Source organism: Petaurus breviceps, unplaced genomic scaffold, assembly GCF_028583685.1.
Source record: "Petaurus breviceps papuanus isolate PSGF00001 unplaced genomic scaffold, PetGlider_PUasm1.0 126, whole genome shotgun sequence".
Lineage (NCBI taxonomy): Eukaryota > Metazoa > Chordata > Mammalia > Diprotodontia > Petauridae > Petaurus > Petaurus breviceps.
Genome location: NW_027185655.1, coordinates 7,819,127 through 7,845,114, shown reverse-complemented (window position 1 = coordinate 7,845,114; position 25,988 = coordinate 7,819,127). Strand labels below are relative to the sequence as shown.

The following is a 25,988-nucleotide window of genomic DNA, read 5'->3' as shown; positions in this document are numbered from 1 at the left end:
CCTTTTACACACCCATCTTCACCAGGAGTCTCCAAAAATAAATGTTAATAAATGGTTTTAATGCATCAAGAAAAGAGAAAATTCACATGCTCTCATAATCAGAGAAGTCAGACCTGTGGTTTCCACAGCAACGGTAACCTGGCCCCTTTGTTCAAGGTGCATACAAAGATTCAGGTATAGTCTGGCAAATGTCACCTGCTAAATTCAGAGTCGTTGCTGTGGAAACTCCGGACATGGGGGATGACTCGCCTGCTATTGAGGGCAAGTTTCCAAGAATTCCTGGATTCCCAGGGGCTTTATATTCAGCCTGGGGCAGGCTACCCAGAGTTCCTAGATGCTTTGGAGTATAAGCTTGATGATACTGCTACAGCCACTGAGTGTGGGAAGAAGGCATCACAGGCAGCTGCAGAAGAAGCTATGGAAGGAGACCGAGGGCCATTTGAACATGCCCTGGAACACTAGCCAGAGACAGAGGATACAGAAGCATTTGGGCTGACCAAGAGGGAACTGGAAACACAACTCAGTGGTAACCTGCCTCCAGGAGCAGTGAGGGACTCAGCCTTCCTACCCCTTCTGTATTCACCCAGGGTGAAGCTGCTTATGCCGTCAACCAAGAACCCTTCTACTTCCTATTCCTAAGAGACTTGGGTCCAGAACTAAGTTTGAATCTGCCCTGAACTGTATGACCCTGGGAAAGTCACTTAACTTCTGCCTCACTTTCCATATTTATAAAATGAGGATAAAAATAGCAGTTATTTCCCAGGGTTGATGGGAAGATAAATTAGGATAATGTATATGAAGTGGTTTGCAAATCTTAAAGCACTATATAAATGCTAGTTATTATTTATTATAAGACCAGTACACCTGTGGGTATGGCAAACAGAGTTACACTGAGACCTTAATTGAGCACCAAAAATGTACTAAACAATAGATAAAACATGCATGCAATGCCTAACAAAAAATGAATGGTTGAAATGATTTAATTTATAAATATTTATGATCTCTCCCTCCTACTACTGCCCAGACTAAACAAAAAATTAGACAATACCAAACATGCATCACCCAGCAAAATAATTCCCACATTGGTCATGTCCAAAAATGCATGTATTATTTCACATCCTTTGACCGTTTTTAAATTGGGGTTCTTAGACTTAGACATTCAGTGTCTTATGCAAATTGTAGAGGAGTCCTCCATCAGAGAAACTTACTACAAAGAGTTTTCCCCTCAAAGTTATCTCTTTCCCTTCTAAACTAACAGCATTATCTTTGCTTGTGCAAAAACAAAAATGAACGAGAAATTGTTCTGGTATCCTGAAGGCAGGCGAGAACAGAAATGGGTAGTTCAAATATTTTTCTTCTCTGGGTTCCAACTCACTCCCTTTATTTATTTATTTATTTATTTATTCATTCATTCATTCATTCATTCATTCATTTATTTATTTATTTATTCATCCATCCATTCATTCATTTATCTATCTATCTATTTATTTATTTATTCATTCATCCATTTATTTGTTTATTTATCTACCTATCTATCTATTTATTTATCTGTTTATTTATTCATTCATTCATTTATTTATTTAATTTATTTATCTATCCATTCATCCATTTGTTTATTTATTTATTTGTTTGTTTGTTTATAATCCCTACCCAAACCTTTTCCTGTATTCCTAAAGCCTCATTGGTTCCTGTACCTGCCCGTCTAGGCCAGGTCGGCATCAGAAACAATGGGTGATCTTAGATTCCCGAATCAGAGATTGAACTGCTATTGACAAATTTTAATTTTCTTTCTCATTTGTTTATTTTTATATTAAATTTTAATGAACTTATTTTATTTTTAATATATGAAATAAAACAAGCATTTCCATAAGACAGTATAATAAAAATGATTGCATGTGAAACTGCAAATACAACTTGCTATTCCTTTTAAATATATAATAGTTATTTCTTTTTTTCTTTTTTCTTCCCTCCCCACCCTTGCCCTAGGGATAACCACCTTTAGACATAAATATGTATATATGTAAAATCATTCTACATATACTTCTATTTGTCAGTTCTTTTTCACATATTCTATTTTTACAGATAGATTATCTACTTTTCATTCAACTCAGCAAGTGTTTATTGGGCATTTTCTAAAAATGTGCCTTCTGCTACTCTCTATCCCCTTGGTGAGTAAACATTGAACAGAATAAATATATTATATGATTCCTTATCCTCCAGAGTGCTGAGCTTCATGGGCAAGACAAACCTTACACTCAGAAACAATTAGAGAATAATAAAAGACAGTACATAAAGTGATAAATTTAGTAAAAAAAAAAACACCTCCATTCACATTGATGTAGGCATTTAAGGCTTACTTATAAAGTGCTTTTCTCAAAAGAACCCCATGATGTAGGGAGTACAAATATTGCTACTACCCTCATTTTATTGATGAGGAAACTCATCAATACAGGGGCTTCCTGATCACATAATTTGTGTCAGAAGTGGGGTTTAAATCCACGTAATCCGACTCAAAGTCTAGGGATCTTGCCTGTTATAGCCTTATTTTCCACATCACTTCTCAGGTATGGTAGCATAATTGCTGTTGTCTGTCCTTTGTTTTTAAGGAGGTAGGTGATGCCATAACTTGCAAGTGAATTGGATTTAAGTGAGGGAGGGCTGTGCAAAGTCACCAGCTTCATTCTCTCCTCTGGAGTCATCTGGGAGCAAGCACCATAAATCCCAGAATCCACACCTGTGGATGTTGTTTGCTTCCACCATAATCAAGGACCAGCAGAGGGCAGCACATCTCCAGCTTAACCTGGGCAATCAGTGCTGGGCTATGAAGGTGGTGATGGTTGTACATGGTACCCACACTGGAGTGATAATGGCCCATTTCTTATCAGGGAGTCTGAGTGTCCCATAAACAGATGATCAAAATAGCTGATTTGAGGAAGATGGCAAAGAATTGTCATCGGAAGAATCATGTAGGGCTTAATGCTGTGAAAATAGAATAAGGACAAAGACCACATGTTCACCAGTCATAAGCACAATTCAAAAAGTCAAGGAATCTCATCAAAAGCAGCTGTAAAAATGCATCAATAGCAATCAAAACACCAGGAGACTTCCTCAAAGACTGAGACAGAATCATCACGAAATGCATAGGGGAAAACAACAAAATGATAAGAAAATCGAGGGGAGGAAAAGGTTATCACCAAAACTATCAGGTACAGGAGGGAAAATAAAGAAACAGATCAATGCAATAGAAAAGATATATTAGGCATCCGCCTGAGAGTATATGAAATATATAGTGAGTGATCATTCTAGAGAAAAAATATCAGGGAAAGGATCCATTAAAAAAATAAATGGACATTTGGAGATGGCAATCTGATGAGAAAGGGGTTTAGACCCACATTTTACAAGATATACGTCAGTGATTTCCAGCAGGATGAGAGACAAAAAACAAATTGCAACCAATCCTGTTGCTTGAGAAAAAAAAACCCTAAAAAAGTGGAATGAGGTATCAATTTTTAAAGCTAGCCCAGATGGAGACTTTTAATGTTTGCGAAGTGCTTTACAAATGTTATCTCATTTTATCTTCATAACAATGCTGGGAGGTAGGTAATGTTATTATCCCTATTTTACAGATGGGTAACTGAGACTATTTGTTCAGTTTTTCAGTAATATCTGGCCCTTTGTGACCCCATATTGGGTTTTCTTGGCAAAGATACTGGAGTGGTTTGCCCTATTCTTCCCTTCCCTAGTTCATTATACAGATGAGGAAACTGAAGCAAACAGGGTTAAGTGACTTGCCCAGGGTCACAAGGATAGTAAGAATCTGAGACCAGATTTGAACTCAGGAATATGAGTCTTTCTGATACCAAGTCCTGTGTTCTATCCCCTGTGCCACCTAGCTGCCATTCTGGCACATGGGAAGAGATTAATAAATGCTTGTTCCCCATTTGCCATTTTCTATTGAAGCCTTTCCAAATTCACCTAGCTGCTAGTGTCTTTGCCAAGTTGCCTTGTATCGTGTGCGTGAGTGTGTGTGTGTGTGTGTGTGTGTGTGTGTGTGCATGTGGGTGCCCCTCTAGCTAGAATGCAAGCTCCTTGAGAGTAGGGGCTATTTCAATCTTTGTGACCCCATAACCTAGCACGGTACCTGTGTTCTAGGTTAATCCTGACTCAAGCTGGTTTCCTGGTAGTTTAGGTACAATATTGGGGTAAAGGTCACTTAACTCTTTTTAGAAAGGGGGGAGGATTTTCACCAAGGACGCTTATCTAGTACATTGAGTAGATTCAGCTGAGCTAAGCTTCCCTGCCTCCAAGGGTCTGCCAGCCAAGACTCAAGCTGAGGCTGTAGTTCCTTATATGTTTGTTTTATCCTTGGTTGACCAAGAAGTCCAAACCTTTGGTCTCCTGAGCTGGTCAAATCTCAGGGACAATTCTGATACCTTTTAAGGAAAAACTAGCCTGATTTGCATGGGGGTGGGGTATTAGGAAATTATTCCTACCACAACCTGGCACATAGTAAGTACTTGAATAATAATAATAATAATAATAATAATAGCAATGCTTTACAAACATCTCATTTTATCCTCATAAGCCCACAAGGTAGGCACCGTTATTATCTTCACTGTTCAGATGAGGAAACTGAAGCACAGAGAAATTGAGTGAATTGTCCGAGATGATATGGCTAGCAAGTGTCTGGGACTGGGGATTTGGATGTACAGAGTTTCTAAGCCCAAGCCTAGCACTGTTTGCTGCACCCCATAGCTGTTTGTTGATACACAGTAAATATTACAAAAATAACAATGCTCTTTGATCTAATCATTGATTATTGGAAAAATGCCCTGAAAGCATCATGATAGACAGCTAGATGGTGTATTGGATAGAGTATTGAACCTGGAGTCAGGAGGACCTAAGCTGAAATCTATCTGTGTGACCCTGGGCAAGCCAGTTAACCTCTATCATCATCTGTAAAATGGGGATAATAATATCACCTATAAGATTGTTATGAGGATTGAATGAGATAATAGTTGTGAAGCATTTTAAATATTGTTCACTATCATTATTAAAAGGCCACCTTTATCTCTCTATATACCCCCTTCTCTCCTCTGACACTGCCATCACCCTGGGGCAGAAGGAAAATCTTGAGGAAAATACCCTTCTTGAGCAGGGGAGTGATGTGATCAGACCTATGCTTTTGAAGAATATCAATTTGGCAGCTTAGTGGAGGATGGAATGGCAAGGGGAGACTAATTAGGAAGCTATTGCAACAGTCTAGGTGAGAAGTGATCAGGGACTAAGCTAAGGTGCTGACTATGTGACTGAAGAGAAGAGGGTGAATATGTAAGACATGGTGGGGGAAAAATTGACAAGACTTGGTGACTGACTGGATGCAGACAAAGGGGCTTGAGGACCCGGGTCTCTGAAGGGGTAGTAATGCCCTCAAGAGAAAAATAAAGGTTATGTTTGGCAGGAAATAGAATAAGTTCTAATTTGAACATGGTAAATTTGATACATTCATATTTTCTCTGTCTCTGTCTCTCTCTTCCCCTGTCCCCTCTTTTTCTCTGTCTCTGTATCTCTCTGAGTCTGTTTAACTGTCTCTATCTCTGTGTCTCTGTATTTCAGTTATTCATGAGCCTAATCAGAAGCTCTGACCTATTTGGCTTCTGATCTGGGCTTTGCCCAGGGTTTGCCACTCCATTGGCAGCCTGGTGGTCCCCTACTCCCCCGAGCTCACCATACTGTTGCTGTCATCCACCAGCATTAGCCTCCCCAGAATTAGGTATTACAGTTCTATGACAGCTACTTCACCCAGCCAGAAAAACTGATAATTTAAAGGAAATACTGTTTACTTAAAATATATAATATAAAAGTATATATCAAAAGAATAAATAGACTATTTAAATAATACAATACCAGAAAAAGAAATTTAACAGGTCATAAATGAATGCCCAAAGGAAAAACTCTCTAAGATCAGATAGATCTACAAGTAAATTTTATCAAATACTTAAAGAACAATTAAATCTAATATTATAGAAACTGCTCACAATAAAAGGCACAGAAGGCATCCTTCCAATCTTTTTCTAAAAATATGAAATGTGAAGCTGGGCTTTATACTTAAACTGGGGAGAGACAAAGCAGAGAAAAAACACTATGAACCAATATCCCTAATGAATATTGATACATTTTTAAAAAATAGCAACAAATATGTTACAACAATATATTAGAAAGATTATACACTATGACCAAATTAGAATTATACTAGGAAGACAGGGTTTCTTAAACATAAAGATTATAAATATAATAAACAATGTTAATAAAAATAATGAAAAAGCATATTGTTTACAAGAAAAACACTTAAAACATAAGAATCTAACCAAATTTCAAAGGAAGGGTCAAAGCAGAATATATTGGACTTTAGTCAAACTCAAAAAGGGAGGGGTAGTGAAAATGTTCTCAAACAAGGCAACAGTGAAATAGATATGATTAAAAATGATAAATAGAGAAATTAAATGTTTAAAGGCACCATAGATAATGAAATAATATCAATATATAATAACATGCACCAAGAAGCATAGCATTTAAAAACTTAAAGAAAAAGTTAAGCAAATTGGAAGAAGAAATAGACTTCAAAACTATAATAGTTGGGGATCTCAAAGTTCCACATTCAGACCTAGACTAATCTAACAAAAATATAAAGAAGAAAAAAAATCAAGTACTTGAATAGAGTTTTAGAAAATTTCGAGAGGATAGATCTCTGGTAATTACTAAATGGGAATAATAAAGTATACATATTTCCCAAAGCACCCTTACAAACTGATTATCTGCTAAAGAATAAAAACCTGATAAATAAATGTGAAAATTGAGACAGACTGGAACAATTGGTGAGATATTGATTGTTCATGAATGGGCTGTGCAAATATATTAAAAATGAAAATGCTACCTAAATTGATTTACAGATCAAGTGCCATATCAAGTTACAAAAGGGTTACTTTGTAGAAGTAGACAAAATGATAATAAAAGATCAAGAAATTCTAGGAACAAACAAAAAAGTATGAAGTAAAGGGAGCTACCAGCACCATATCTCCAACTATAGTATAAAGCATTAATCATTAAACTATTTGGTATCAGTTAAAAATGAATGGATTTGACACACAAAATGTAGAAACAAACAGTAACATAGGGCTGGATGAATCCAAGGTCACCAACTAGATGGCAAGGACAAAAAACTGGCCAAAAATACTGCTTAAAAAACTGGAAAGCAGATTGGCGAAAATTAGGTTTGGATCACTATCACTCACCATACACCACAAATAAGCTCCAAATGAATTTTTGACCTAGAGGATCTCACATTATAAACTTATTATAGGACCAGGGAAGGCAATAACTTTACAAGTAGGAATAGAGGCAGAATTCTTGTCAGAACAAGGGATAGATAAGATTACAGGTAGGCAGGCACATACAGAATACATAAAATTGAAAAGTTTTTCCACAAACAAAATTGACACAGTTAAAATTAGAAGAAAAATAATTAACTGAGAAAAAATATCATAGGATCAGTAATTTCTGATGAGAATCTGGTATTCAAACTATAAAGGAAACTGATTAAAATCTAGGAGAATAAGAACCACTACCCCAGTAGACAGTCACCAGATTTAAAGAGTGAGTTCTCAAAAGATAACAATCCAAGTTATCAACAACTATATTTTTTAAATGTTCCAAATTACCGAAAATAAGAGAAATTCAAATTAGGAGAGACACACACTATTGTACTATGGGTGGAGAAGTGAGTTGGTGAAGTCATTCTGGAAAGCAATTTCAATCTATGTCCTCCAAATTCACTAAACTGTGTGTATTCTTGACTCAACAATATTATTACTATTAGGAGTATATACCAAAGAAGTCAAACAAAGAGGAAAAGGACCTATATGTATAAAAGTACTTGTAGCATTCTTTTTTGTTGTAGCATAGACCTAGAAACAAAGTGGGTACCCATTAATTGAAGAACAGTTGAACATATTTTGGTATCTTAATGTAAAGTAACATCATTTTCCCTTTTAAGAAATGATTAATTGTCTGGGAAAACTTGGATAAGCTGGTACAGTGTGAAGTGAACAGAACTAGGAGAATAATTTATACAACATTGTAAAGGAAAACAACTTGGAAAAACTTAAGAACTATCGATACAATGATCAACTATGACTCTAGGAGAAGAATGATGGGTGATGATCCTTATCTCTTGATAGCAAAGTGATGGAATAGAAGTGCAAATTGAGAAAAATCTTGCCAATGTATAGATTCCTTTGGCTTGATTGTGCTTATTTGTTACAAGAGAGGGCTTTTACTGTGTGTGTACGTGGTTCAGGGAGGATAAAGGACAATAATTCCTAAGAAGAGAAAGAAAAGAGTATCAATAAAACATTTTTATTAAGAAAAAGAGGGGAACTCAAAGGAATTTACAGAAAAGCAGAACAGCTTTGACACTATCAAGTTGTATTAGTTATATTTTTTAATCCCAAAATATACTTAATAGAGATTGATGGTTTTGTGGTCATTCCTTTTCTGTTTTTTTTTCAATATGGAAATAATTGCATTTGTTACTGTTTATCAAGATAATAATAAAAAAGAAAATTAAAAACAAAAATTTCAAGTATGACTTGGCCACAATCTGTGTCTTTTTTCCAAGGTCCTTACAACCCATAAAACAAAGAAAAACATACAAAGTAGTCTTGAGTCCTGTGCTACCCCTTTCTGGATCTGTGTGATGGAAAAAGGGACTCAGGAGTTGCTGCCCACCTCATCATGGCACTACAAAGAGTGGCCTTCAAAAGGACACTCCCCAAAAAACTCATTGACATTTGAAGTTAGAAGAGGAAGAACTTTGGACCAAATTATTTTCTGTGTAAATTGAGAGCCTAAAAAAATGCAGTCACTATCATGCATATTCAATGATATGCATATCACCAAAGAAAGAAATTTGGAAGATCAAGTAGGGTTTTTGTAGAAATAGTTCCTTCTGTAGGTTTCTCTACTTCATATCACTTTTGTAGCCAGAAGAAGAAAAAAAAATCCTTACCAAGAAGCTGACCAAAACAAATACTCTAATTTAATATGTTCTATTGTTATCAACCAAAATTTGTTCTCAGAATTGTTATTTCAGGAAAATGATTTATTATATGGACTTGTGGGTAGTAAAACCCAAGCAAGCATCAGGATCAATAGTTACACAAAATACAGTTCTTCTACTCAGTTCAGAAAAAAAGAAATGGATCAAACACTGATTCTTCAGTTCCTTTGAGAACACCTTTACAAAAGAATAAAATGCTTAGTGTTACTCGAATCCTTCAGCAAACCATGACAGCAAAACAAATTTTAAATCTAGAAAAATGGAAACAGTGAACGATTCTGGATCTGGGAGAGGATTGTTTCACAGAACATACTTCAGATGGCTTTTTGCAAGGGAAACACTTCTAGGAAGTGTCAGAAGCCATGCTTTCATCCCAAAAGCAATTAAAAGAATTAGATGAAAAAACAATTAGCTCCAGCTGTGTAGCAAATGTCCAGCATGTTCTAACAGACATAAGTAGAGTAAGAATTCTAGAAAGTGCAATTCATCATGAGACCCTTGAGTACTTGGGGTCTAATGGACCGTGTAGCCGAATATCAGGGTAAGCTGTGTGCAATTGATTGAAAGACAACAAAGAAACCAAAACCATTTATCCAGAACACATTTGACAACTCTTTACAAGTAGGAGCATATGTTGGAGCCATTAACCACAATGCCAACTATAACTTTGAGGTTCAATGTGGTTTAATTGTGGTGGCCTACAAAGATGGATCCCCTGCTCACATGGTTTTCATAGACTCCAAGCTCTGTTCCCAATACTTGTCCAAATGGCTACTTCAACTAGAAAAAATATACAGAAAAAGAAAAGAACCAAACTACTTTGAATCCAGACTAGGACACAGGATACTCTACAAGGTCAGTTTACCCTTTCTCACAGTTTGGGGGAAAGGATGCTTTAGTCATTTAGTGAATCAATGATCTCATTGATGGGATCCCTCCCTCCAACTCATTACCCTTTGCTACCTAATGAAATCTAAAAGTGGTAATACTTAAATGTTGATTTTTTTAAAATTTGATAATAGCCACCACATTAACATCAGCAAAGGATTTTTAGTTGTGAAAACATGGCACCCTTGTCCTTTCCCTGCAATTAAAATGAATGAAAATCTAGATTTTTCAGTTGAAAGGTTGTCCTCGAATACAAGAAAAAACAGCTATATCACTTTATCTTGTGTTAATGTGGCAATCATAATTTCCCTGAAAAGAAAGAAAATAGATTGAACAAATGTTCTAGTTAATCTTGGACTGTGTTGTAAAACTTTCTATGTCATTTTCATTCTGAGTGTTAAAGGACTATATCCTAATGTCCCCAAAATGTAGGAGCTCAAGAAGTCTGTTGATAGAATTTAGTGAACAAAGCCTATGCCTAGGTAACGTTTGTATTTTTCACAACTACAAACGACTGATAATAAAACTTGTAAGTTGTGAAAAAAAGAAAGAAAAGGGGATTCAGAAGCAAATTTAGAGAATCCACCGAAATGTTCAAATAGACTATTTGTGCCCAACCTATGGTAGAACATTCAGAGCTCATACTGATCTGATCAGTCACAGTCAGACACACTGAAACATCACTAGTGATATATTTTGGTCTTCTTCAAGAACTTAGGACAACAACTAACCAAAAAATGAACACAAGTTGTCTATAGGCATTGACTCAAGTGTTGGTACTCTATTATCTGAGACCCCTGTCCAGTGACCGCCAAATACACATATCAAAATAAATCATTCCTATTTCGACATTCTCAGGAGGATAATGTTAGGAACCCCCTTCAAAGATGCCAACTGTAATTCCATCCCAACCTGCATTGTTTTCATCTGCCTTCTCACTTAGGCTGACCACATGGTGAGCATCAGTTTCCTGTGAGCTCCTTGAGAGCAGGGGTTGTTTTTTTTCTTTCTTTGTATCCTTACCACAGTGCCTGGCATGTAGCTGATTCTGTATAAATGTTTGTTGATTGACTGACAGTGTTGGAGGCCTTCCTAACTTTCTCCTGACATTAAAGGAAGCAGTCTGGGTATATACCTTTTGTCCTTTGCCCTCAATACCTGATCAGCCATTCTTATCTTTTTATCATCCATTTCCTTGCTGACATCTTTCATTCCTGTCCTTCAAAGTTCTTCCTGGTTATACATTACAGCCTACTCACACCCATCATACACCTCTTTCTGGAGGATATTAATTTCTAATTTGTTGGAGACTATATTGCACATCTCTCTGCCAAATAGCAAAACCAGCAGAATAATGCATCAAGATCATTCAAGATTCCTGGAAAGACATAACAGAAATAAATCTGTTCAATGGCCCTCTGATTATAAATATAAGGTGAGGCATGAAACAAGAAGCCAGATACTCATAGGGATTCACTATTGCAAATCTAGCAGGGAGTCCAAGTAGAGAATGATTCGCTATGGATGGGGATTTTCTTTAGATGCTTCTGTTTGCTGAATACATTGTGATATTATCACTAGAATATTACAGAGCCTCCTTGAAGAGAATTAGATAAAGAATGTCTATTGCTCTTTTCATAGTTGGGTATTTTTATGCATTGAAATAAGCGGGGGAAAGTGTGAGAATCATTGAGAAAAGCAGTTTCTTGGGGAGAAATGCTTGGGAAAAACAGTTTTGATAGGATCTGAAAGAAAATAGCCTCTCAGAGGAAAAGTACTTAGAGGACCTAAGAGAAAGCAAAGCCATAAGAGGCAAAGATGTCCAAATGCTTCATTTCCTAGCAGTTCGTTTACATGAACCTGTTGGGCAGATACCTAGCTTCTGGGTAACTGTGGGACAACTGTATATTGCCAATCTGTTCTGGGTAGGGCAGAAATGTAGATTCTGGTGTATTACCCTAAGGTAGAAAGGTGAGTCATTTCACAAGAAATCCTGCTTTGAGATTCAATGACCAAAGCCAAGGAGACAGAGGATGCAGAGACACAAAAGGCAAGCCCATTAGGAGGAAGAGACAGAGAAGCAGATGATGAGAGGAGAGCAGTTGCTTTGGTCTTTGCCCAGCCAAGATCAGGACTGGAATAAAAGCTTGGCAAAAAGCAGAATGGGGAAAGGTGAGCTCCTTATCATCCCCATACAGCTCGAAAGATGGAAATCCTCAGAGGTTTGTCTGCCTTGCTTTTTATTTCTACCTATGACTTGAGCTGCGGAAACCTCTCAGACTTTAGTGAGTTCTGAATAGTTCTATTGATTCCAGACCATTTTGCTGTAACAGCTAATGCTGTTACCTCAGAGACCAACCACAGGAGTAGTAGTTCTGCGGATCCCGGGCTCAGGTTCTCTGCTTTCACCAAAAGACCTTGTAGCAGCTTCAGCAGTTTTTATAGTTTAATATCATTTTACAGCATATCAAGCACTTTGCAGACCTCATAATTCTTATAACTGTTAGCTATGCAATAGCCTGACAGTATCATCTAGCTAAGAAGAGATCCTGTCCTATAGGAGAGCAGAGAAATTTTAAAGAAGAGTGAGGAAGGAACTCCTCCCTAAGGAAGACCATTCTCTAAGCAGATCAAGGATGTCAAGAGATACAGTGCAGGGTTGTGAGTTGCCCTGAACACACTGGTTTCCCTACTCAGTGCTGTCTTGCTAGTTTGTGCCCACTCTGCCCCTGAAATCTAGATGTATCAGTAAACTAGTGTGATCCAGCTTCGAATAGACTGTTTTTCTAGGATTATACTTAAGAATTAGCATTTATATAACAACTTGAGGTCTGACAAGTGTTTTACAAACATCATCTCATTTGATCCTCCCAGCAGCCCTGGGAGGTAGATTCTATTATCACCTGTATTTTACAGATAAGGAAACTGAGTCTGAGACAGGTTAAATGACTTGCCCAGGGTCACACAGCTAGTAAGTGTCAGAGGCCAGATTTGAACTCAGGTATTCCTGACTGCAGGTTCAACACTATTCACTGTGCTACCTAACTGCCTTGCTTTTGCCTTGTTGTTTAATGTTTAATGATTAAGAGTTAATGGTATCATCTTGGCTAGCTCATAAAGTGAACCAAGTAAGAAGGAATGCCTGGTCACATCTGTACTATACTCAGATTATGGCATGCCTGGATAACCTATAGAACTCATCCATCTAGGTTCAGCAGTACTGACTAGAATTGTCCAATGGAAAAATGGGCTGGGTTGCCTTTAGGAAAGTAAAAAAAAAACTCCTTTAATTACCTTGTTTCCCATGGAAATGAAGACCCAACTATGGCAACATTCTACTCATATTGATGTATGTTAGGAAGGTGTAAAGTAGAATATCATAACATTCTTACTATAAAAGAAACCAGATGACATATGGACTCTGAAACCAAAAGAATCAGATACAAAGATGGGCATAGGAAAAGATGGCGAAAAATGTTGGAAAACATGGCTCAGAATTAAGAAACAAAAGAGGTAAAAAAAAATCTTTAAGACTACCTTGAAGCCTCATATGTATATATTATGAATATTTCTTCAAGAAGAGGGTCAAGAGATGCCCCCAAAATGAAATTGACTATGTCTTACCAGATAGGAAATGACTAGTTACTGAAGTGGGAGTCATTTCCAAATAAGCTGTTTATACACAGTCAGACCATCAACTTGTTAGAGCAAAGGGGAAACAATACAAATTAGAAGACTAAAAATGAGTAGATGCCCAAATACATCTCTGATCTCATCAGTTTGGATGTTACTCCAATGATAGAGATTATAACATTACCATGGCTTCCCATCCTATGCAAATCTCATACATAGTACCTGTACGTTTGTCACAGGGGGTCACGTTGGGGACCTTTCTTGCTTTCTCTTGTTATTATGAAGATACCAGTAGGACAAGGAAGCTGTTGTCCCTTGTTCTTCCCTTCATAGGCAGCCTTTTTCAATCACAATTTTCCTCGAAGACATCACTATAATTCTTCCAAGTTCCTTATTGAACACTTAGTTAGTAGTTAGGAAATTAGTTCCTTAGACAACTCATATCCACTATATACACTTCCATTGCCATCTGTGCTATTAACTTCCATTTCTTTCAAAATCATTGTATTTCACGTCTAACAGACATATAATACTACTATTAAAATATCAATAGCAAAAGATGGGTCTTTGTTTCAAGGCAGGTTGGGACCATTAAAGGAGTTTTATGGTTTCCTTAAGGAGATCCAGCTCACTCTCCTGCTCATGTTTAATTCTGGACTAAATTCATTGCCCACTTGGGCTGACCATCCCAGATACATACATACACACACACATATATTTATATGTATAATAAGGAATTTCATGGATTTACTCATAAGGTACCTGAAATAGAGGAAGATACCAAAAGCATGGAAAAACTTCTACTTTAGTAATGAAGTATTTAAGAGAGCATTGCTAACTACTAACCCAGATACTCACATCTCCATCCATATAAAAATTTGTATTGGAATATCTACATGTGCCTTGAGGGTATCTTCTTTGAGGGTATAAGGAGGGAACAGGCCAACTTTCACAAATGAAATTCCACAGCTGACCATATCTTTATTATATGGTTGACTAAAGTCTATTACATAATTGATACATGATTAACTAAAGTTTTTTTTTTTAAGAATTTGATTCAGTGAAGCAAAATACCTCATCAAAGGCTCTCTTCCAACAAAGTGTCTCAGATCTATACATCAAAGTTTTTAAAGATTTCTTAAGTGTTTTTTTTTTTAATAGAGATAATGTTGTTCAATGACCCTCTGGACAGAAACATCCAGGAAGGCATAAATCAGGAGGTAGAGTCCAAGCTGAGGGGAGATTCCCTATGAATGATGAGATTTTCCAATATTCCTCTTTATAAATATCACTGTGTTGGTTGCACTAAGCCCCAAGACCTTGTAAAACCTGTAAAACTTTCTCAAAGAGATCCATAACCACTCAAAAGAATTTGCCCTCACCATTTATACAGGAAAAACCAACTGGATGAAGAATGATTGCTGCCCAAACAAGTAGTCCAACATCACCAACTTAAAGAAGCTATTGAAGTGGAAAAGTGGAAAATGAGTAAAAGAGCAGATATCACTAGAGACAATAATAATTTCCTGAAGAATTTTTGCCAACCTCCCTAGCAATTTTTAATTAATTGTAAGAACAAGGAGGTCAAAAGAACCTCAGCTAGCTAACATTTATTCCCCTTGCCAAGTAGAAAGATATGGCAGCCAATGGCAACATCATTTTAGAAAATGAGTTCATTTGTAAAATCTTGGAAAACAGGGTTATGGAAGATTATGAGAAATAAAGCGCAATAAGTGGTGGTGGTGGGGGGGTACATAAAACTTGGCAAGGTCTAATTAAGCCAGATAAATGAGAGTACATTTAATGAAATTGGGAGGACAAAAGTCATTTTAAAATGGTAAAGATCTGTCAATATTATTGTAACAGATAATAAACTCTATCAATCACAGAGGAGCAGTCACTGCATTTAGATCTTGACATCCCCATTCCTGCTGTGCTCTAAGAAGAAAGTAGAACAAATGGACAGGGGATGTCACTGATGGAAGTGCACACAATTTTGAGGGCATTGAGGCTTTTATTCTTAAGGTATGTGATGGAGGGGAGGCTACTGAAGGCTTAGGAAAAGAGACCCCAGATGTGATTACTACCCAAAAAGGGTTCTAAGAAAATATCAACGTAGCTTCTGGGAGTATTCCCACCCCCGACTTACATATGAGCACCCCCAGAAAAAGCTACACCAAGTTCAAGGTAGAGTGAGTGTGCACTCCAGACATTACTCATATGACTACACCATGGCATTGAACTACCTGGTTACAATCCGAGAAACTGTGCTTCTCTCAATGCAGCCCAGAACTATATAGGGGTGCCTAGGTGGCCCTGGAGTAAGGAGAACCTGAATTCAAATCCAGACTCAGACACTTAACACAACTAGCTGTATGACTTTGGGCAAGTCACTTAACCCCAATTGCCCCTCCAAAAAGCAAAAAAAAAAATTACATTAGCTTTTTTTGGTGACCATTTCACATTGTTGCCTCATAATGAAATGAAATTCAATCTCCCAGTCTTTCAGATGAATTGCTTTAATTTTTTTTTATTTTTCCCTAATTACATGTAAACTATTTTTAAACATTTTTAAAAAAGTTTTGAGTTCCAAATTTTATCCCTTCTTCTCTCCCCTTAAACATCCCTGAGGTGGTGGGCAATCTGATATGTTATATATATGCAGTTGTGTAAAAGATTTCCATGTTAGTCATTTTGTGGGAAAAAATTCAAAAGGAAGGAAGGAAGGAAGGAAGGAAGGAAGGAAGGAAGGAAGGAAGGAAGGAAGGAAGAAAAGAAGGAAGAAAGGAAGGAAGAAAAAAATTGTATGCTTTAGTCTGTAGTCAGACTCCATCAGTCCTTTCTCTGGAGATGGATAGCATTTTTCATCATGAGTCCTTTGGGGTTGTTTTGTATCATTGTATTGCTAATAACAGCTAAGTTATTCACAGTTGTTTATCATATTTTATTGCTGTTACTGTGTACAGTGTTCTCCTGGTTCTGCTCACTTCACTTTCCATCAGTTCATATAAGTCTTTCCAGGCTTTTCTGAGAACATCCTGCTCAACATTTCTTACAGCAAAATAATATTCCATCATAATCATATACCACAACTTGTTCAGTCATTCTCCAATTGATGGGCATCCCCTAAACTTTCAATTCTTTGCTACCACTAAAAGAGCTGCTATAAATATTTTTGTACAAATAGGTTCTTTGATGAACTGCTTTCTTCCTTCCCTGTCTTGTATTTGGAAAGATGATTTCTTATTCCCAGATATAAGAATTTACATTTATCCTAATTAAATTTCTTTATTAGATCTTTATTCTAATTCCTTATTAGATTTGACTCAATGCTTTAACCTGTTAAGGTATATTTGAATCCTAATTCTATCATCAAGTGTTCCAGGTTTGTCTCCTAGCTTTCTGTCACCTACAAATTTGATAAGGAGGCCACCTAACCTTTTATCAAAATCACTGATAAAAATCTTAACCAGCACAGGGCCAAGCATGGCTCCCCAGAGCACTCTGTTAGATTTCTTCTTTCAAACTGTCATGGAACCATTACTGATTATTCTTTCTGCCAGTCATTCAAACAGTTCCAAACATATCTAGTTGCATTTTTCCTTCCTTTCATGTATCTTTCCCATCAGAATAACATAACATATCTTCATTAAACTTTGCTGAAATCTAGGTAAACTCTATCTGTAGTGTCCCCCACATGCCCCAATTTAACAAGCCTTTCAAAAACAGAAGTAAAATTAGACCGGCACTACCTGTTCTCGATGAAGCCATACATCTGCACTAACTTTGTTCTAGATGATTAGTAATCATCCTTTTCTAGTATAACATTTCCTCATGAATCTAAGTTAAGCTCACTGGCCTACAGTTTGTAGATTCAACCCTCAGATATGGATTTCAAACAAAACTATTCCTCCATGAAGAATCCTACCAGATCTTTCCAAATGCCACATTCTCAATGCCTAGATGAAGCATGTGACCATGTGACGTCTGACGAGCACATCAATGACAAAAGGTTGCTGCTTGTTGGAGGCATTTTAATTAATTGATTAATTAATATATTAGTATTAATTAATAATTATATTTTAATTACCAGTACTATAAAGGTAATGTACCTTAAGGAGTTTTTGTGATGGATAGAATTTAGAAAACCTAAAATACACTATCCTAAATAAGCTTTCCCATAATTACTATTTATGAGTTCTTTCTACAAAGCAGAAGAAATTTTCCTATTTAGACTGCTCCATATTGATGTCTTTTGACTTATGAACAAACAGAATGAAAAGTAATTTGAAGAACAATTTTATCAACTGGTCAGGTTTAACGTTTAAGTAATCCTTACTAGGTGACACAGTGGACAGAGTGGTGTGCCTGGAGTCAGGAAGACCTGAGTTCAGATCTTATTTCAGACACTAGTTGTGTGACCTTGGACAAGTCACTCAACCTTGTTTGCGTCAGTTTCATCATCTGTAAGATGAACTGGAGAAGGAAATGGCAAACTACTATAGAACCTTTGCCATAAAAACCTTAAATGGGGTCCTGAAGAGTTGGACACAAATCAAGAATAACAATCCTTACTATAGCTGTCTGGGTTAAAACTCAACGTTTCCAATCTCTAGATTAACAATCTATCAGGGAGCAAATTTTTATAAATAAAATTAAACTAGGAAGAAGCTTATGTTAACATACCAGCTGCTTGATCAACAAATAGAACTATGCTATCTTTGGGAACATTTAAGCTGATTTTCAGTTGAAAAGCATTCTAGGGGAGGCTAGGTGATGCAGTGAGTAAAGTGCCAGCCTTGGAGTCAGGAGGACCTGAGTTTGGTTCTGGCCTCAGACACTTAATACCCACACAAAAAAAATTAGCCGTGTAACCTTGGGCAAGTTACTTAACCCGAATTGCCCTCCAAAAAGGCAAAAAAAAGCATTCTAACCATTTCAAAGTTGGAAGATAATAACTATGACCTAATTTTTTCTATTCCCTCCAATAGGAACACAATTGTATGCTCTTAGCTTTAGGTAAAGACAACCATTAAAACTCTTTCCCTGGGTCTTTCAATCCATTTCTTCTTCCCTTTTTACATCCTGCAAACAGGGCAGCTGAAAATGGCCCATGACATTAGTTGAAGTCTCATATAAGAATGGACCATAAGATTGCTGTAGTCCTGGGCCAGGTCTCTCTATATGAAACTACTGGGGGTAAAGTAGTAGGCTAGGGAGGTATACTCCTATGATATCTTGCTACATATGAGGGGATATCCCTCTAGCCTGTGAAAATAAATGTGAAAACATTTAACTACTCCCATTTTCTATCTTAAAATGAAACCCAGAACATGGTCCCTAAATAAAATTAATTTCACATTCTAGTTCACATAAGACAAAATAGCAGTGAACAACACCAATTTAGAGATATCCGATAACATCTTTCTCTCTCTGTCTGTCTTTCTGTCTGTCTATCTGTCTCATTGTTCCATAAATTTCCCTAACAAAATTAATTTTTATGTATTTTTATTTCTAAAAGCATCATTATTATATGCAACATTTTAAAAGTGTGCAACATTTTTATAGTATGCTAGAAATAGCATGCTATAAAAGAGAAGTAGCAGTATCTTCTTCCTGATAAGTATCTTAAGAGTGAGCTCTCCCAACCCCAGTCCCTCTAAACAATTCTAAGAAATGCACCAGATAAAATTTTGATAAAAAAATTCAAGAAAAAAATGAGTGTGGGTCAAGATGGTGGAGTAACAATAGAACTTCTGCGGCTCCAGCTTGCACCTCCTCCAATTCATGTAAAAAATGACTCTAGACAAACTTAGGAGCTACAGAGCCCAAAAAATGACAGAGAAAAGCTAACCTCCCACAGAAGACAGTCCAGCTGACTGAGCACAGCCCCGAAAGAGTCTGAGGTTTTAGCCTCAGGGTGGCCACAACCAGCTGCTGGCTGGAGGGACTTCAGATCACCAGCAGCTGTGGCAGTTTCCAGAATTATCAACACATAGATGCTAAGGACAAAGTGAGAGGTCAGTGCAATGTGGACTTTGGGATCCAGAAGTTCAGGAGTATGATCCAGCCTTTATCCTCTGGAGGGAGAAGCTGCTGAGGTGCTGTGGCTGTGCAGCTGCCACCACATTGCAGCTTCAGCTCCTGGCTTGCAGATTGTAGGGGGACCAAGTGACCAGTCTGAGGGGTAATAGCTCTTGTGTTCACTTGCTTGGATCTGGATTGCGGTCCAGGGTGGAGGTCCTGGGGTGTGTGGCCAGCTTGCCAGAGCATGTGGAGGCTAAGAGAGGGCACCCAACTAACAGCTCCACCAGCTTTGAAAACCCCAGCAATTTGGGACAAAGCTCCCCTGTCTGGTAGCAGAGTCCTACTGTGGTAAAAAGCTCAAAAGTCAAGTAATTGAATGGCAACATCAGCAAACGAGGGAAGCAAAGCAAGCAGAGCAACCCAACTTTACACTCCTACTTTGGGGACAAAAAGGATAAAAGCATGGAACAGGAGGAAGACAACAAAGTCAGAACTCCTGCACCAAAACTTCCAAGAAAAATAAGAGCTGGTTGCAAGCCATAGAGGACCTTAAGAAGGATTTTGAAAACCAAATAAGAGAAGTAGAGGAAAAATTGGGAAGAGAAATGAGAACAAAGCAAGAAAATTATGAAATGAGAGTCAACAACCTGATTGAAGAAAATAACACCTTAAAAACAGACTAACTCAGATGACAAAAGAGGCTCAAAAAGGTAATGAGGAGAAGAATACCTTAAAAAGCCAAATTTGCCAGATGGAAAAAGAATCTCAAAAGCTCACTGAAGAGAATCATTCCTTCAGAATTAGATTGGAGCAAATGAAAGCTAGTGACTTTATGAGAAATACTATTAAACAGATACAAACAAATGAAAAAATAGAAGGCAATGTGAAATATCTCATTGGGAAAACCACTCATCAGGAAAATAGATCCAGAAGAGATAATTTAAAAATTATTGGACTACCTGAAAGCCATGATCAAAGAGAGAACCTAGAAATCATCCTCCAAGAAATCCTCAAGGAAAACTGCCCTTATGTTTTAGAACCAGAGGGCAAAATAGAGGTTGAAAGAATCCACTGATCACCTCCTGAAAAAGATCCCAAAAAGAAAACTCCTAGGAATATTATAGCCAGATTCTGGAATTCCCAGATCAAGGAGAAAATATTACAAGCAGCCAGGAAGAAACAATTTGAATATTGTGGAAACACAATCAGGATAACTCAGGATCTGGCAGCTTCTAAGACACTGAGGGATTGAAGGGCTTGGAATATGATATTCTGGAGGTCAAAGGAGATGGGATTAAAACCAAGAATCACCTACCCAGCAAAATTGTGTATCATGTTTAGGGGAAAAGATGGCTATTCAGTGGAACAGAGGACTTTCAAGCATTATTGATGAAAAAACCAGGGTTGAATAGAAAATTTGACATTCAGATACAAGGAGCAAGATAAGCATGATAAGGTAAACAGGGAAAAGAAATCATAAGGAACTCATCAAAGTTGAACTATTTACATTCCTTCATGGAAAAACGATGATTGTAACTGATGAAACTTTTCTTAGTTTGAGAATAGTTGAATGGAATAGAAATGTATATACATGTATCAATATATATATATATATATATATACATATGGGGTAAACTATCTCATATATAAAAGAGGCAAGGGAAAACAGTTACAATGGAGGGGAAGAACAGGAAGGCAAAAGGGAATGGATCAACCTTATTCTCATTGAATTTGGCTTAGGGAGCGAATGACATACACACTAAATAGGGTATCTCACCCTACAGGTGAGTAGGGGGAAAGGGGATGAGAGGAGGGATGATGAAAGGGAGGGCAGGCTTGGGGGGAGGAACGTTGGAAGCAACCACTTTTGAAAAGGGACAGGATCAAAGTAGAGAATAGAACAAGTGGGAGGTGGGATAGGATGGAGGGAAATATAGTTAGTCTTCTACAATATATCCACTATGGATATGTTTTGCATAGCTACACATGTACAACCTATATCAAATTGCTTATCTTCCCAGTAAAGGTGGGTGACAAGGGAGGAAGGGAATGTATCTGGAATTCAAAGTTTTAAAATCAAATGTTTAAATATATATGCTATTATTAATATTATTTTACATGTAACTGGGAAATAAGATGTATAGGCACTGGGGCATAGAGATCCACTGTGCCCCGCTAGAAAATTGGAAGGGGTTTGGGGGGGAGATATGGGAGAGAGCAGATTGGAGGAGGGGATATCCAGTGGGAACACTATTTTGGGGTGGTAGATAGGGGAAAAATGGGGAGAAAATTTATAACTCAAAATCTTGTGGAAATGAATGATGTAAAGTGGAAGTTAATAAAGCATTTGATAAAGTAAAAAAAAAATGAGCATGTCATTTTTCCAACCCAGGTCAGAATAGACCAAAAGGTCTGTGGACCCTGGGGACAGGGTCTGGTCAGAAGCGAGTTGTGTGGAACATTCTGGCACAAGGGAAAGCTACATATTTAGGACAAGAAGAGATCTTAGATCCAGCACAAAGGGCTTGCAGAAAGAGTACAGGAACTGATGTCAATTGGCAACTCTGTCCCTTGCTACCTAGGTCCGGGTCACAGATCCAGGGACAAATAGAATTATTGCTTAGACCCAAACCCATGTCAGGAATGTACAGAGCTCTGACCAGAGAAGAGAAACTTTCCCCTGGATCAGACAAGTTTGGGAGTGCAGAAAGCTTTCAGGTACCAGCCTGAGTTGTACCTGAAAACCCAGAATAATACAATACTGAGTACCTCCAAGAAAGCAGCAGCAGTACCAGACTGATAGTTCCTCCAGAAGTGCACAAAGCCTGACCTTAACATAAATTCCAAATTTAGAAAGTAGGCTAGAAGAATGAGCAAATCAAAAAAAAAATCTCACCATGAAAAGCTATCATGGTGATAGTGATGCTTAAGACATAAACATAAAAGAAGAAAATGACTACAAAACATCTACAAACAATGCCTCAAAGAAAAACATAGTCTGGTCACAAATTCAACTAGAATTTCTAGAAGAGATAAAACAAACGTTTTTTTTTTTAAAAAAAGACTTTAAAAATGTTTTATAAATGTAATGAGAGCACTAGAGGAAAAAAAATTGGAAAAGAAATGAAACTATCGAAGAAAGACTTAAAAAGGAAATTAACAGCTTGGTACAAAAGGTATAAAATATTACCCAAAATTAAATCCCTAAAAATAGAATGAACCAAATAGAAGCTAATGAACCAAATAGAAGCTAATAACTTTATGAAGATAATACAAAATAAAGCCAAAAGATTGAAAACATAGAAGGAAATCTAAAGTCTCATAGCAAAAACAACCTCCTGAAAAACTGATTGAGGAAAGATAATTTAATAATTTAAAGATAATTGGGTCTACCAATAAAAAGAGCCTACATACCATATTTCAAGAAATCTTTCAAGAAAACTGCCCATATTTCTTAGAACCAGAGGACAAAGTAGAAATAGAAAGAATCCACCAGTCACCTCGTCAAAAACCTCAAAAAGAAAATTTCCAAGAATATTAAAACCCAAATCCATAGCTGCTAGGCAAAATAAATAAACACACACACACACACATATAGATATATACACACATGCATAGAGGTGTATTTACATGTGTATGAGAGTTTGTACGTGAATGTTTAGAGACATATATACATATTTACCTATATACTTTGTGTGCATATATGTATACGTATTGTGTGTATAGTATACATATTATATGTGTGCATATATATAACACACACATATACTACAAGCACACAGAAGGAAAAATTAAAGCAACAAGGAACCACAGTCAGGATCGTACCTGATTTAGACTCCAACACTAAAAAGAAGTGGAAATCTTGGAATACAATATTCTAGAAGGCAAAAGATATAGGCTTAAAACCCAGAATAACTCTAAAATATACCTTTAGTGAAGTAGGAGACTTTCAAGCATTCCTGATGAAAAGGCCAAAGCTGTTTAGAAACTCTGAAGTGCAAACAGAGGAGTCAAGAGAAACATAAGAGTAAACACAAATGAACAACCATTTGGGACTAAACAAGGATAAACTGCTTATATTTTAATACGGAGATATGATACTTATATTTTCTTTGAACCCTAGCATCAAGGTTCAAAGAAAAAGTCTAATTAGACAGAAGGCCTGGTAGTGGTTCTGTGATCATCTGTCTTGATGATCTTAAAATAAGAATGGGAAGGAAGGGAAAAGAAATTCAGGGGAGTGGACAGGGGGATGGAGGTGGGGGTGCAGTGGAGGAAGGTCAAGGAAAATTATCTCACATAATCAGGGTATACAAGTAAAAGTATATATTATTAAGGGAGAAGGGGTTGGGAGGGTGACTGACCCTTGCCCTCACTCTCACTGGTCAACAGAGGGAAGAACACATTTACAGAAATACATTTCATTCAAGAAGAAAAACAGAGGGAAAGGGGAGAAGGGGAAATTAGAGGGAAAATAGATTAAGAGAAGGATTAGTCATAAGTAAAACAAGCTCTATGGAAGTACCAAGATATTTATAGCTCTTTTTGGTGTAAAGAATTAGAAACAAGGGAGTGCCTATTAATTTGGGAATGGCTGAACAAGTTATGGTATCGAAACGTGTTGAAATACTGTTGGGCTGTGAGACTGTGCAGTGATCGGAACACAACCTTTTTTGTTTAGTTATTTCAGTTGTATCCTCCTCTCTGTGACCCCATTTGGGATTTTCTTGGCAAAAATACTGTAGTGCTTTGCTTCTCTAGTGTTTTCTCCTTTTACAGATGAGGAACTGAGGCAAACAGGGTTAAGTGACTTGCCCAGGGTCACACAACTAGTAAGTATCTTAGACCACATTTGAATTCAAGTCTTCCACGGACTCCAAGGCTGGCTCTTTATCCACTGTGCCACCTAGCTGCCCCTAGTAGACCTAGGGGAACAATTTATATAATGAAAACAATATTGTACAATGATCCAAGACAATTCCAAAAGACTCAAAATGGAAAATGCTATCCACATCCAGAGAAAGAACTATGGAGTTTGAATGCAGATTGCAGCATACCATTTTCACTTTTTGGGGGGTTTTCCTATATTTCTGATTCTTCTTTCACCACGTGACCAAATTGGAAATATGTTTAACATGATTGTACATGTATAACCTGTATCAGATTGCTTGCTGTCTTGGAGAGGGGAAGGAGGGAGGGAGAAAAATTTGGAATTCAAAATCTTACAAAAATGAATGTTGAAAACTATCTTTACATGTAATTAGAAAAAATACTATTAGTTCAGAAAAAGAAAAAAATATTATACAGATAGCTTTGAAAGGCTTAGGAACTTTAATCAATTTAGTGACCAAACACAATTCCAGAGGACCTATGATGAAATATGTTACCTACCTTCTGATAAAGAGGTGAAGGACTCAGTGTGCAGGAGTATGTGTGTGTGTGTGTGTGTGTGTGTGTGTGTGTGTAACCCCAATGTAGACATCTGTTTTGCCTGACTGTACATGCTTGTAACAGGGATTTTGTTTTTCTTTCATTCTCAGGTGGGGATTGGTGGGTGGGAAGGAGATAAGTTTGAGTTTTTGCTGATTAAAAAAAAATTAATTTAAAGAAAGAGGATACCATTTAAGGCATTGACCCAAAAGTAGAGAATTCAAGAGATGGACAGAAGAACAGATTTCTCACCAATGGATTGAGGTTACTCTTGAGAGCAAGGTCTACAAACAGATGTGTGTAATATTGGGAAGAGAACATCAGTTCCCAAACAGGACATCCTGGAGGTATTTTAATTTTTCTATTATTGTTCTAATTCTCATCTAGGAGGCACTTCCACAATGAGCTCACCAGCTGTCAAGAAAGAGAGACCTCTATTTAAAATGCAACAGCAACTTCCACAAATTCACAATGTCCACCTATCCCTTTTCTCATGCCTATGATCAACTTTTTAATTCATTCATTTCTTTAAAATATTTGTGTAATGTGAGAGTCTATTTTTATGCTTTGAGATATCTCATGTTTCCCATCTTCAACTATCCTGCTTGAGAACAAGATCAGTTGTTGGAGGGGGAGGGGAAGGAACAAAAATTCATTAAACACCTACTAGGTACCAAGCTCTCTGCTAAGCACTTTATAGATGTTATCCCATTTGATCTCATTAACTTTTTGTCCACCATACTCAGTGTCCAGAAATGAAGGGATTGTTAAATGCAATTGTTAACTCTTGTTAAAATTAGTTTCTATTGAAGTGAAAGCAATTCCTTCCTCCCTCCTTCCCTTCCTCCTTCCTTCCTTCCTTCCTTCCTTCCTTCCTTCCTTCCTTCCTTCC

At 37.1% G+C, this 25,988-nt stretch overlaps 1 protein-coding gene and 1 pseudogene across 3 annotated transcripts in view; one reads left to right on the top strand and one right to left on the bottom strand.

Annotated features, from left to right (window-relative positions):
• The window catches only part of TMEM150C (transmembrane protein 150C), a 66,980-nt gene that overhangs the window by 37,360 nt on the left and 3,632 nt on the right, over nt 1-25,988 (bottom strand). Inside the window, exon 1 of one of the 3 annotated variants that reach the window (XM_069092481.1) lies at nt 25,349-25,452. The exons of the other annotated variants lie outside the window; for them this stretch is intronic. The gene's annotated coding sequence lies outside the window, so the exon portion shown is untranslated. Of the gene's footprint in view, nt 1-25,348; nt 25,453-25,988 lie in introns of those variants that run through there. 3 annotated transcript variants of the gene reach the window in all.
• Nucleotides 8,180-25,988, top strand: part of LOC138169097 (mitochondrial genome maintenance exonuclease 1-like) — a 20,347-nt pseudogene continuing 2,538 nt past the window's right edge.